The sequence below is a fragment of the Anabrus simplex genome, chromosome 3 (assembly GCF_040414725.1).
Source record: "Anabrus simplex isolate iqAnaSimp1 chromosome 3, ASM4041472v1, whole genome shotgun sequence".
NCBI lineage: Eukaryota > Metazoa > Arthropoda > Insecta > Orthoptera > Tettigoniidae > Anabrus > Anabrus simplex.
Genome location: NC_090267.1, coordinates 168,110,661 through 168,123,456, shown reverse-complemented (window position 1 = coordinate 168,123,456; position 12,796 = coordinate 168,110,661).

Genomic DNA, 12,796 nt, shown 5'->3' with positions numbered 1-12,796 from the left:
GGGTAAAATGGAATAGATTTTAGCCTGAGACTCTCCACTATTCAACCTCACCCTCCCCCCTAAACGCCCACTCCCGCCGATAAAAGACGAAAAGTGTTTACGGATCATGGCTGTCTGCGGCTTGGTCATTCCAGCTCTGGAATTTTGGACTGTTAGATCGGCAGCGTAGTACTGTTCGTTAAAAGTGAGAAAATGTGTGGTTTTTTTATCTGACCGAGAATTTCATATGTAAGCATCGCTTTTAATCGCGCCATTACCTCTGACGTCATAGTAATGACCTATGTTCATTTCAGTTGAGAAAACCACTAAGACAGTCTTTGTGAGGTTGTAAAGAGGCAGGTGGAGAGTGAGTGTCTGCCATTATAATGAACACTCCCTAATATGATTGTGACTGATGGTAGGCAATCAGGCCAACCTTTACAATGAAAATTCCCTAACCCAGTGTTCATATGGGAAAAGACGTTTGGTGACTTCACAGTCGCGTTTATAGGGTAACGTTAAGAGCTATGCATTTTAATACAATCTTGCTCACAACGTGTACACTACCTAATCTAGAATTCTGTATAGAATTCAGAGTTCCGTAGTGAGGCACGGCTACATCAGCTAGTATAAAATAAGAGTTTTGTCTGTACATTGCTCATAATTTTAAAAGGTTGGCATTTCTGTATCAGTCGTGTCCACAGTAACAAAGAAATGCAGTCTGTAATTTTCCGTAATTTCTGCCTGTCTGCCTGTCTATCTACTGTATATATGTATGTACACGCATCACGAGAAAACGGCTGAAGAGAATTTAACAAAAATCGCTTTGCTTAGTCGGGGAATAAGTCGCTACAATCCAGGTCATAAGTGATTTTGTTCACGTTGGATGAAATGGTAGTTTAGGGGAAGAACAAAAGTGTAATTCTCAAATATTTATGTTATTAGTGGTCCTACCTTAATGGAAATCGGTATGCAAAGTCTCAGAACAAGTCGCTATAATATAGGATATAAACCATTTAATTGAAGTTGTGTGAAATGGTACTTTAGAGGAAGGTTTAGAGTTTAATTCTTAAATATTTATGTTTTTAGTAGTCGTATCGATAGATATTACATAACCAAAGTTATATAGTATTGAATTCCGATCATTTATGTCTCATACATTGTTACCGTACCGGCTATGATCACACAGATATTCATGAATTTGAATTTTTGATGATGTAGGAATTAGAAATATGTTTTCAAAGCCTTTTATATGGAGTATGGAATTGTATGGAAGTGCAACATGGACAAAACTAGTTCAGAAAGAGAGAGAAGCTTTTTTTTGGCTATTTGATTTACGTCGCACCGACACAGTTATGTATTATGGCGACGATGGGATAAGAAAGGCCTAGGAATGGAAAGGAAGTGGCTGTGGCCTTAATTAAGGTACAGCCCCAGCATTCACCTGGTGTGAAAATGGGAAACCAAGGAAAACCATCTTCAGGGCTACCGACAGTGGGGTTCGAACCCACTATCTCCCGATTACTAGATACTGGCCGCACTTAAACTACTGCAGTTATCAAGCTCACTAGAGAAGCTTTTGAAGTATGCTGTTACAGAAGAATGATGTCCAAGGTGAGATGGGTAGGTCGAATCAGGAATGAAGAGATACTGAATCGAAGTGAAGTAGAACAATTATGCCATATTTGGCCAAACATCTTAAGACACTCACTTTTTCGGTTGATTTTTAAGCGAAGTGTAGGTGGCAAGAACGATAGGGGTGGAACAAGTTTTGAATATGACAGACTAGAGTGGAAGTAGAATGTAGTGGGTAGTTAGAAATGAAAATGTCAGTACAGGAAGGATGGCTTGGAAGACTGCATCAAACCAGTCTATGAACTGATTACCCAAACAACAACAACAACATACCTTTTAGTGTTCAGTTTGCCAAATTCAGCGGAACTACGCTACCTCTCTACAATCGCCTTTTTCGAACTAGATCTGCGGACTCTATTCATTCCACACTCTTTTTTTGCTATTTTGCTTTACGTCGCACCGACACAGGTATGTTTTATGGCGACGATGGGGTAGGAGAGGCCTAGGAATTGGAGGGAAGCGGCCGTGGCCTTAATTAAGTTACAGCCCCAGTATTTGCCTGGTGTGAAAATGGGAAACCACGGAAAACCATCTTCAGGGCTGCCGACGGTGGGGCTCGAACCCACTATTTCCCGATTACTGGATACTGGCCGCACTTAAGCGACTGCAGCTATCGAGCTCGGTTCCACACTTTTTAGCTTTAAATCATTAAAAAGTGAGTTTAACAATCCCATCTTGATCTCTCTCTGCTTCTACTACCTCCCATGATCGAGTCGATTGCGCTTCTAGCTATTTCATTCTCCTCCATTCGCCTCACATGTCTCCACCACAGGAGCAGAGGCGTATTAGTTAACAATTGCTTTGTAGTGATTTTTGATAGTACTAACTATCCACTCCAGCTTCGAACGGGACCAGTTATGAATTTAAGGCAAGAGGCTACTTTTTATAAGATTTTTCTTGTATATTTAATTAATCCTTTTTCCTTCAATAATGAACACAAAAAGATCCCGTTCTGATATAACACGCGAAACAGACATGTCGGTCTGTCCGTGAGAAAAACATTTTCCAATGAGATCAACTCCAGCCACACTAAGTGTCTAACCCTGTGCTCTTTTTATTGTTATGCCAAAGCAGACCCTTACCGGGGATTGGACTCGTTTTAAATCAAAAGACAGATGATAATTAATCACACAAATTGTTCGTATTAAGACCGTTTCTGCTGTGGCACAGTCAGTTAAATTAGTATCTTCAGTTAGGCCTAAACAGTTATTAAAAAGTTTCACTACCAATCTCGTCGCATTGCATAAATTTGGCGGGTGTGGATTATGGGACAATGTAATAGGCCGGAAGGATGTAAAGAATTTAGAAAATCTTTACGATAGCGAACAGCTTCTTCACTATCGACTGCTGCGTATACTAAGTTATATATTTGAACCTGGGGAGTGAATATGGAGATAGGAGATTCCATTTGTCTTTGCGAAGTCATTCTCTCTCTGTCCTGTGGTATTCGAGAATTCCTTTGTTCGCCAGTTTCATTGGTACGTGATAAACGCAATGTTTCCGAATGCAATGTACTTACGATCTTTGTTTCCTTTCCGTTTGGACATGATGGGTTATCATAGATTGTATAAACGAAAAATCACTGGTAAACTATTAATTATTGTATCGTAATATATTCAACAAATACTGGCCCAAGCCCCTGATAGCTTGCGCGCTGGCTCGCAATCTACTCAGTCAAATTGAAGCTGGCCATTTACATTTACATATTTCGGAATGGAGATTGTGCGAAAAAATGAAAACAACGATATTTCCTAAACTACAGGTGAAAATAACATTCTGTGAATTATATTTTAAATCTAGTTAGTTACTTGACTAGAAAAAATATTTTGATAAGGACTCTCTAATTAATTTAAAAAGTTGTTTGTTTATGTCACGTTCTTTATTGCAAACTGTAACGTATAAACGCTTATAGTGGGCTGTGTGTTAAAGATAGGTAATATATATGCTCCCAAAATAAGTTTTTAGGCTTTTTCAATCGTGAAATTACCGGCGCTTCGCCCCAGCAGTGGGCTCATGAGTTGTAGTGCTACCTTTCCAAGATCCTGTCGCAGGCATTTATACAAGTGGATGCACATGCTTCCCGTAGTGCACCGTCATTGCATTGTCCTACATAGGAGGCTTGCAGTGGTGTTTCAACGGCGCACTAACACCAGCGTCTTGGAAAGGTGTAGCATGCCAACTGATGATCCCACTCCTACACTGAGGCGAAACGCTGGTAATTTCACGATTGAAAAAGCTTAAAGACTTAAAGAGCTTAAATATATCTGCTGTCAAGGACTTTTTTTGTAGAACTTTTTATACTGATCAATTCTTATCCGCATAGTATAAATATATCTAGAACTTTGTATGCTGAACAGTTCTTTTCCGCATAGTATACTGTACCAGGAAAAGTTTTTGGGCAAAGGGCATGAGTAGGACCTCAGGGAGTGGAACTTGGTTTTGGAGCCGATACAGAGTAGGATAGACTCGCAGAGCGAATAATAGATGGTTAAAATTTTTTTCAATACAATTTATTAATTCTTCACCCTGCAATATGATTATTGGATTCAAATCTGGCATTGAAATTAAAAGTTTGAACGTAATCTTCCTGAATAAATATCACTGATTCCAAAGTCTTTCATATGTGAGAATATGAGGTATTGAATTTCCACCTAAAGTCTTTCCAAACCTAAGCACACACTTGTAATTGTAAGTTGATATGAGAAATTAAATTTCTGTTAAAAGTTTTCAGTTTTCAGTTTGTAAACCTTGATATATATAGCACACATGAAAAGCCTAAAGTCTTTCTGTGAGATATAAAAATGAAATTTGAAATTAAATTAATCACTTCTGAGAAATTATGAGAACTCTGAAATATTTGTTCACACGCGGCACTGAAGTTTCCACTGTTCAAAATTAATAAAAAATTTTAGTCAGTTTCTTACTACTCACTTACGGAAAGAAATGTTGCTACAAAATGTCGAAGGATGGACATCTGGAATGTTCCGTGGAGAATCAGGATCGGCAATGTTCCCTTAACACACCATGTTGACGTTCCCGATGAGGTGATGACGGCTGGAACTGGATCATGTAGAATTGTAGCTTGTTAGGGTGATTTTTCGCACACGAAAAATTCACTTAGTGCGAGTAGTTATCACTGACACTGTCATTTACTGTTGAACACTATTTATGGCGTAATTGAATTTCAAGACGTTACATAAAGAATCACAGTCCTTCCTGTATGAAATACTATTTAAAATCGTTACTGAAACGTTCATAATTACACAGTTCACACTTGAAAAGGCAAATCATAGTCGATAATCACAGTCTTTGAACACAGTCATTAAGTCACTAAGGATTATTTTCTGCTTATCTTGTTATTATAACGTCATATTACCTCAGAAAAAGTTCTTAGTTTTCACTCAAATTACTACTGTAAGTCGTATACTGATGTGGCGTGAATAAAGAAATACAGTTCAATACTCGAAAAGAAATGAGTTCTGGTGATTCTACACATTAGTTTCTGTAGAAGTTCAATATTATTTGAAGTAACCTAAGTCTACACGTAATGACATATTCTGTGAACGTTAAATAGTTGATATTTGCACTTCAATAAGTTCACTCGTATTATATTCTTAAATGTCTTTAGGGTTAGACTGTAGTCGCGACGCGATGTACTAAACACTGTGCGACGTATTTTATAATTCTGTCGGCGATATAACTTCGTGTTCCGGAAATGCGACGGCAAGTACTTTCACCGTGACTGCGCGAACATACTGTACGCGGGTCGGTCTCTCCTCTGTCTCACTCACACACAGCTGTATACTCGTCCTTGTACTGGCCTGCTTGCTGGCTGGCCTTGACATATCTAGATACCAGCGCTGGGAGGGGTAGCACCTCTTGGCCATGTGACCGTGAGTGCGTAATATCTTTGAAACTTTAAATTATTATAACTCAACAACCATGGGATTAATTAATTCGAAATTCACAGGGATTAACTTTTATGACGTCCGCTACAATTCAGCGTTTGTCCCGTTGAAATTGGTTAAGGCGTTGAAAAGCTGACAAAAAGAAAATTCTTTTCGAGAAATATCTCTAGGGGAGGTGAGTTTCGAGCGACAGGTGACGTCATTTGACTCCGCCTAGTGCACTCGTGGGGTCTGGCACATACTGGAACATTCTTTACATAGATGTTCGTACGTCGGTCGGATCTTTTATGCTGGAATGACGTTTCTTTCGATTAATATGGACCAGGACCTAGGCTTTCCTGGTACAATACATTCATATTTACGTGTCTAGCCAGCGTTAACTAAAAGGACGCACGAACGGCCGCTTATCCTCGACTTGCTTTATTGAAGTCCTTTCTGCTCCGCTACCTTTAGTCAGAGATGAGTGTTTCTATAGAGAGACCGTTCTCGAAAATGCTTAATATAACGGTGGAAACCGCATTAAATTCCATCCAGTGGTTCCTGAGATTAGCCACCACAGAAGGATACATAGACAGGTAAACAGACACAGCCAGACAGGCAGACAGAATCGAGGACTTTATTTTGTAATAGGTAAGTAGAGATTTTGACGCGACATTATATTTCGTGTTGGTTTATATCTTGTTTGTTTGTCACTGAGTAATTTAATTCAATAAAATTTTTAATTAACTGAAAGTGTAGATTTACCGACTTTCATATCTATAAAGTCTGATTCATACAGAACAAGGTGAACAATAATTCAATTTACTTACCGTACATAACCTTATGTAATGACATCACTATTTAATTAGACGAAAAGTTGATTTTATTCATCATGTAAACTCTAGGTGTTACGGATACGTGAACAAAACTAAACAATTAATTCATGTTATATATTTATATATAATAAGCCGATTTAACTATTGTATTCATTATATTCTTCCTCAGATTAATTCAGTACACAGTTCTGTAACACCGGGATTTTACTACTCTGCCAGAGCTGCGGGTTACGTCATTCCCCTCCGATTTTGGCTCTCTGTTTTTGTTGACCTCATTCAGATTGGCGTCTTCACTTTTCATCGTATTTGAACATCGATGTACCTCTCACCTTTTCCGTTTCTTTGAGGATTTTATGCCATAGTACGGCAGGTAGCTACTTCATGTGAACAAAGTTACTGTTCCAGTTGCTGCGACATGAATGCAGAACATCGATCAGAATGGTTAAATGAAATGGCGTATGGCTTTTAGCCGACGTCATAGAATGGTTAAATTGTGGTGTCCAAAATGTAAAGTACAGGTGAATTATCAGCTTACGACAATCGAAGCAGAAACAACACTACAAGAGAATGAAATTGGGAATCTTGAATACTCGTTGATAATCACGAGCAAGTATCAATTTCTTGTTTTTGAAGGTGTTGATCCCTTGAAACCTATTTTCAGATGTTCGAAAGTTGATGTTGCTTTAAAGAGTCGGGATCCTCTTTTATTGAAACGAGGTTTAATTTTTGAACACAACAGGAACGATGCTATCATCTTCTTGGCAACTTCTAATGCATATATGGAAAATTTGCTACAGTGAATAAAGTGTACCATACACCTGAATGGCAGAGTGACTAATGATGCTGATAAAGGGTACGCATAGAGTTGCGTAAATCTATTAATAGTTCGCTTCTTTTGACTAGTATTCGATATAACAAGAACTTAATCCCTCCAAAGTGCTATTTCCACTTCAATTTTTCTTTTAGTATTTCGTCCACATGCATTGCAATAGTTGAATAATATATATTTCGATGAGCAATCACGATCAGAAAGATTTAACTCCTTAAAAGTAGTACCAAATCCGACCATGGGTACGTTCCATATGCCTTTTATTAAACGTTCTCTCGCGTTTTTCCGCAACTTTCTTAGCGTGCAAATAGCGCCTTGCGAACAGAAACTCCTCAATTGTACTCTTGTTCAAAAGTTTAAAAACTTCTGATTCTATGAATTTGACTATTTAATATCCTATATAGTGATAGGATGACAATCCTGGGTGAGAGTAGCGACTAACGACACACGTTGTACAGAAGCTGCGACAAGTCGAAAAACATAAATGGGTTCTCTAGGTAACACAGAAACAACTTCAAATGAAGAATGAAGTTTGAGTATATCGTACTCCAGTACTATATCGGCACACAGGTCATTCAATTAACAGCACAACGTCAAGGTAAATGTAATCACCAAGTACTGCTGTAGCTATACAGCTAATATCTTTCATTAGAAACAAGAGCCGACGATGCCATTGATACCTGTACATTTTCAGGCGTCCTTTCATATTTATGTTTACAAGTGATCTGTAAATGAAAATAATGGTACTTCTTGCGTCAATGAGGGCCTTAGCCATATCTCCAAAAATTTAACTAATAAGACAGATTTATTGAAAGAAACCAGCGGAGCACCACACAGAGGACTAATATAGGATTTCGTATGTTTATTACTATTTCCACCTGTAGCAACCACCAGGCCATCAAAATGAGTTTAGTTTGCTCGGCTCAGTGGCTCCGAGGTCCGGTTTAGAGGGCCCAGGTTTCCGCCCAGACCGGGGAATTCAATAATAAATGGTTATAGACATGATAATAAGCTTTCGGGATTTTTATGTGTCAGAGTTGGCATTAGGAAGTCAATCCGGCCGTACAACTGGGCTTAATAAGCATTCTTCCCTACCCCAGATCATTGGGAAAAGTGTCAGGAATTATTATTATTATTATTATTATTATTATTATTAATATTATTATTATTATTATTATTATTATTATTATTATTATTATTATTATTATTATTATTATTATTATTATTATTATTATTATTATTATTATTACGAAATTATCCTTAATCATTTTTGAAGCAGTGTGAATAATTTTTGGAGGCTCAGATGCACCACACAGCATCATAAAGGACCAGTTTCCAAGACAATCAGCAAGACAGTTCCATTTAGCTCGTAGGCGGCAGTCCATCTGGTTCGGTGACCCGTGCCCCTCTCTGGAGGATTCTCTTTCTCCGATATCCGCTGTAACGAGAGATAAATCACTTGGACCTCTTAAAAAGTAACAAGGACGGACATTTATCGGATAATGTGACACTAACAGAAGTTTTCACAAGTTTCCTTGCTCGTCAATTCCCGTCTGTCCGGGCCCAGAGCGCGCACACACACCAACACAACTACCGGTCCATCTCAGATGATACAGGGAAAGAATACTCAATTCATTGTTGTTGATATTTACTGATCTTCACACTGAACATCCTTACATTGTACTGCATATCTAAAATTTCTGTTTTTGTTCGCTACATCATTTGGGAGAAGGTAAATTGCTTCTCCAGGTCGAAAAAGTGACTTAAATTGCCGCCGTATGTTTCTTTCCACTTACAGACTTAGGACAGTCATTAATGTAGGTTTCGTTCACAATTTTCAAAGAATAATGTTGATGTGGTTAAAATGCAGTTAACTATGGTTCAATAACGTTGGTCAGTTACATCATAAAAACCTGTAGTGTGACTGTGTGTGAAAATTACGTTAAGAGATTATTGTTAAATTACATAAAATATTGGGTTAACACGATATTTCAAATTAAGTGTAGTTCTGTAACTTTTCAATCTGTAACTTTCATACTAACAAGATTGATTGAGATCTTTTTCTGATTTAATGAATTTCTGATTTAAAGTGTACATGCAGTATATCAAAATTAAATTATTTTTAAATCGGTATTTATATCAATCAATCAATCAATCAATCAATCAATCAATCAATCAATCAATCAATCAATCAATCAATCAATCAATCAATCAATCAATCAATCAATCAATCAATCAATCAATCAATCAATCAATCAATCAATCAATCAATCAATCAATCAATCAATACCGATCTGCATTTAGAGCAGTCGCCCAAGTGGCAGATTCCCTATCTGTTGTTTTCCTAGCCTTAAGGCTAGATTGCAAAGAAATTGGAAATTTATTGAACATCTCCCTTGGTAAGTTATTCCAATCCCTAACTCCCCTTCCTATAAACGAATATTTGCCCCAATTTGTCCTCTGGAATTCCAACTTTATCTTCATATTGTGATCGTTCCTACTTTTAAGGACACCATCCAAACGTATTCGTCTACTGATGTCCTCCCACGCCATCTCTCCACTGACAGCTCGGAATATACCACTTAGTCGAGCAGCTCGTCGCCTTTCTCCCAAGTCTTCCCAGGCGAAACTTTGCAACATTTTTGTAACGCTATTCTTTTGTCGGAAATCGCCCAGAACAAATCGAGCTGCTTTTCTTTGGATTTTTTTCCAGTTCCTGAATTAAGTAATCCTGGTAAGCGTCCCATACACTGGGACCATACTCTAGTTGGGGTCTCACCAGAGACAAATATTCCCTCTCCTTTACATCCCTACTACAACCCCTAAATACTCGCATAACCATGTGCAGAGATCTCTACCCTTTATTAACAATCATATTTATGTGATTATCGCAATGAAGATCTTTCCTTATATTAATACCTAGGTATTTACAATGATCCCCAAAGGGAACTTTCAACCCATCAACGCAGTAATTAAAACTGAGAGGACTTTTCCTATTTGTGAAACTCACAACCTGACCTTTATCCTCTTTTATCATCATACCATTGCTTACTGTCCATCTCACAATTATCAATTCGAAGTAAACGTAGGTAGTAGTAATTACAGTATTTAATTTAGATCTACAGTATTACTACAATAATAATAGTAGTTAAACTTCATTTAATATTTTATTAAGCTCACTAATACTTTTACTTTTGCATTTTTTGATTTGTATTGGCGTTAGTATTTTTCAAATCTGTTGTCGATCTCCTCATTTTAAGAAAAGAATGTGCAATCCGTTTATTGATAGCAATTACCGTTCAGCCCCAAGATAGCTCGAAACGAAAGTCTGCACCGTCATTAAATTTGGCTTCATATTTCGGTTTATAGTGGGTAAAATATAAAAAAATGAACTTGTTCCAATTTCTACGTCGGTTACAGGCTTGAACTAGAGCATTGGAAATTTCAATTTTGTAGGGCACTGCATCATGGCGTCCGCCATTTTGTTTGGGGGGAGTGGGGTAGAATTTAAAAATTTGAATTTTTTGGAATATTTCCGTAGGTTGCAGGCTAATAGGCATAATATTTCCAAGTTTGAAGTTCCTGGCTCATCTGGAATGGTCTGACCCGAAATTTGGGTGGTGTTGTGGGGCTAAATATGTAAAATTGGAACGGTTTGGAATTTTTTCTTGGCTTACAGCCCAATATCTATCAGACTGCCGAATTTCAAATTTCTAGTTCATCTGGAAGGGTCTAGACGAAATTTTAGTCCGATATTTTGATTGGGGTGCTTAATATAAAAAATTTGAACTTTTTGGAATTTTTTCTTGGGTTGGAGTCTAATAGCTATCAGATTGCGGAATTTCAAGTTCCTAGCCCACCTGGAAGTGAGCAAACATAAGTGTCAGTGAGTGAGTGAGTGAGTGAGTGAGTGAGTCAGTTAGCCTTGTGCCTTTACATAATAGAGATTTTCGGTGACTTTTAGGAAAGGCGAGATTTTTCCTGTACTATTGAGACGACTTAGATTATGTTGGTACAATCGCACCGTTTATCTCTCTCTGGTTTAAAAGCTTGAGTTTTGTGTAACGTACACCTTTTTGCTCCTTCACACTGTTTCTTTTATGCTATTCAGTTCAGAATTTGATCACATGAATCACCTACTGGTCATTTAAAAATTAATCAAATTTCACCTTAAAGGATAGACAGAAATCAAAGGTGCAATGCTATCCAAACAAAACACATATTGGCACAAATTCTGCATATTTTAGGACTGATATTCAGTGGTCACTTCCACTGGTACAGTCGTTACAACACATAATGTAAAAAACTTATATGAATATTAGAAGCTAATAATATGTGAAATCAAACCAAAGAATAACGGTATTACATCATAAAATATGCAAAATCAAACAAATGCTGAAAATAACCCAATAGAAGAATAAAAAAGACATAACCGGTATGAAATTACAACCATCCCAACTTTACCAGTTCTGGAACACGGTACAATCCTCTTTTATTCATAAGAGTGGGAGGATCAACGTGGCCCATTATATCTTCCCAGTCATTTTCTTAAATGATATTTGTTCGTGGCATAGACCTATGAAGACCTTTTGCCAGTACCTTCACCATATGAGAGGAACCTGAGTGTAATTGGAATTGCGGAATTGTAGAGTGTTTAACGTGAGGCAATGAAATTTAAGGACGACGCAAACACCCAGTCCCCAGACCACAGATATTAATCATTTACAATTAAAAAGCCCTGACCCGGCCGGGAATCGAACCCGGGCCGCCGCGTGACAGGCGGACGCGTTACCCCCTACATCGCTGGACTCTTGCCAGTTATAGTTTGATATGTCTGGTCGAGACGGCCACCTCCATGACTTGATAGACTTTACCATAGCTGTTATTACAACTTCACAACAATCCAATTGCTTTATTTTTCCTAAGAATAATTCCCTTCGTGTTTTCCTACAACCCTTTGGACAACAGGTAGGTTTAGAATGTCTTCCTGTGATTTTTTACCATAATCAAAAACCCTGCCTCTTCTTCTTCCTGTGCATCTTCAAACAATAGCTGAATGTACGTTTGTAGGGTGCATTCGTGATCTGAAGAACTTTGAGGCATTGGATCATCATCAACTTCTAGACTGGAACCTGTTGTTCTCTGCTTTCGTCTTCCTTCAGTCTTCTTCCTTTGAGTCGAAGTGGTTGCTTGAGGCCGTGCAAGCAACTATTTTCTCATTGGTTATACTTCTTCCTGGGTCAACACAAACTTTCTTCCTGTGAACAACTCTTCGGACCTCAGTGCACTGTAACCTCAGATTTTAGAGTGGCTCCAAAAATGAATCATCAACAGCACTCTCATTGAGATCTGTATTTGCTGATGGAAGCCTGGAAAGTAATTCCTCTATATTAGTAGGGTAGATGGCGCATTTTCAGAATCAAGAAATAAGATTTTGCCTCATGGTGGGCTGTGATCCATCTATAAGTCTCTTCAAGATAAGTGGAAACTCCTTTTTTTTTTTTTGAGAGAGAACAGTGTTTCTTCTCCAAGCTTCACTGTATTACCACTGATTTAAAATGATCCTCCAGATGTCTTGAAAAGGTATAAACACAGCAACATCCAGTGGTTATGTGAGATTCGTGCTATTG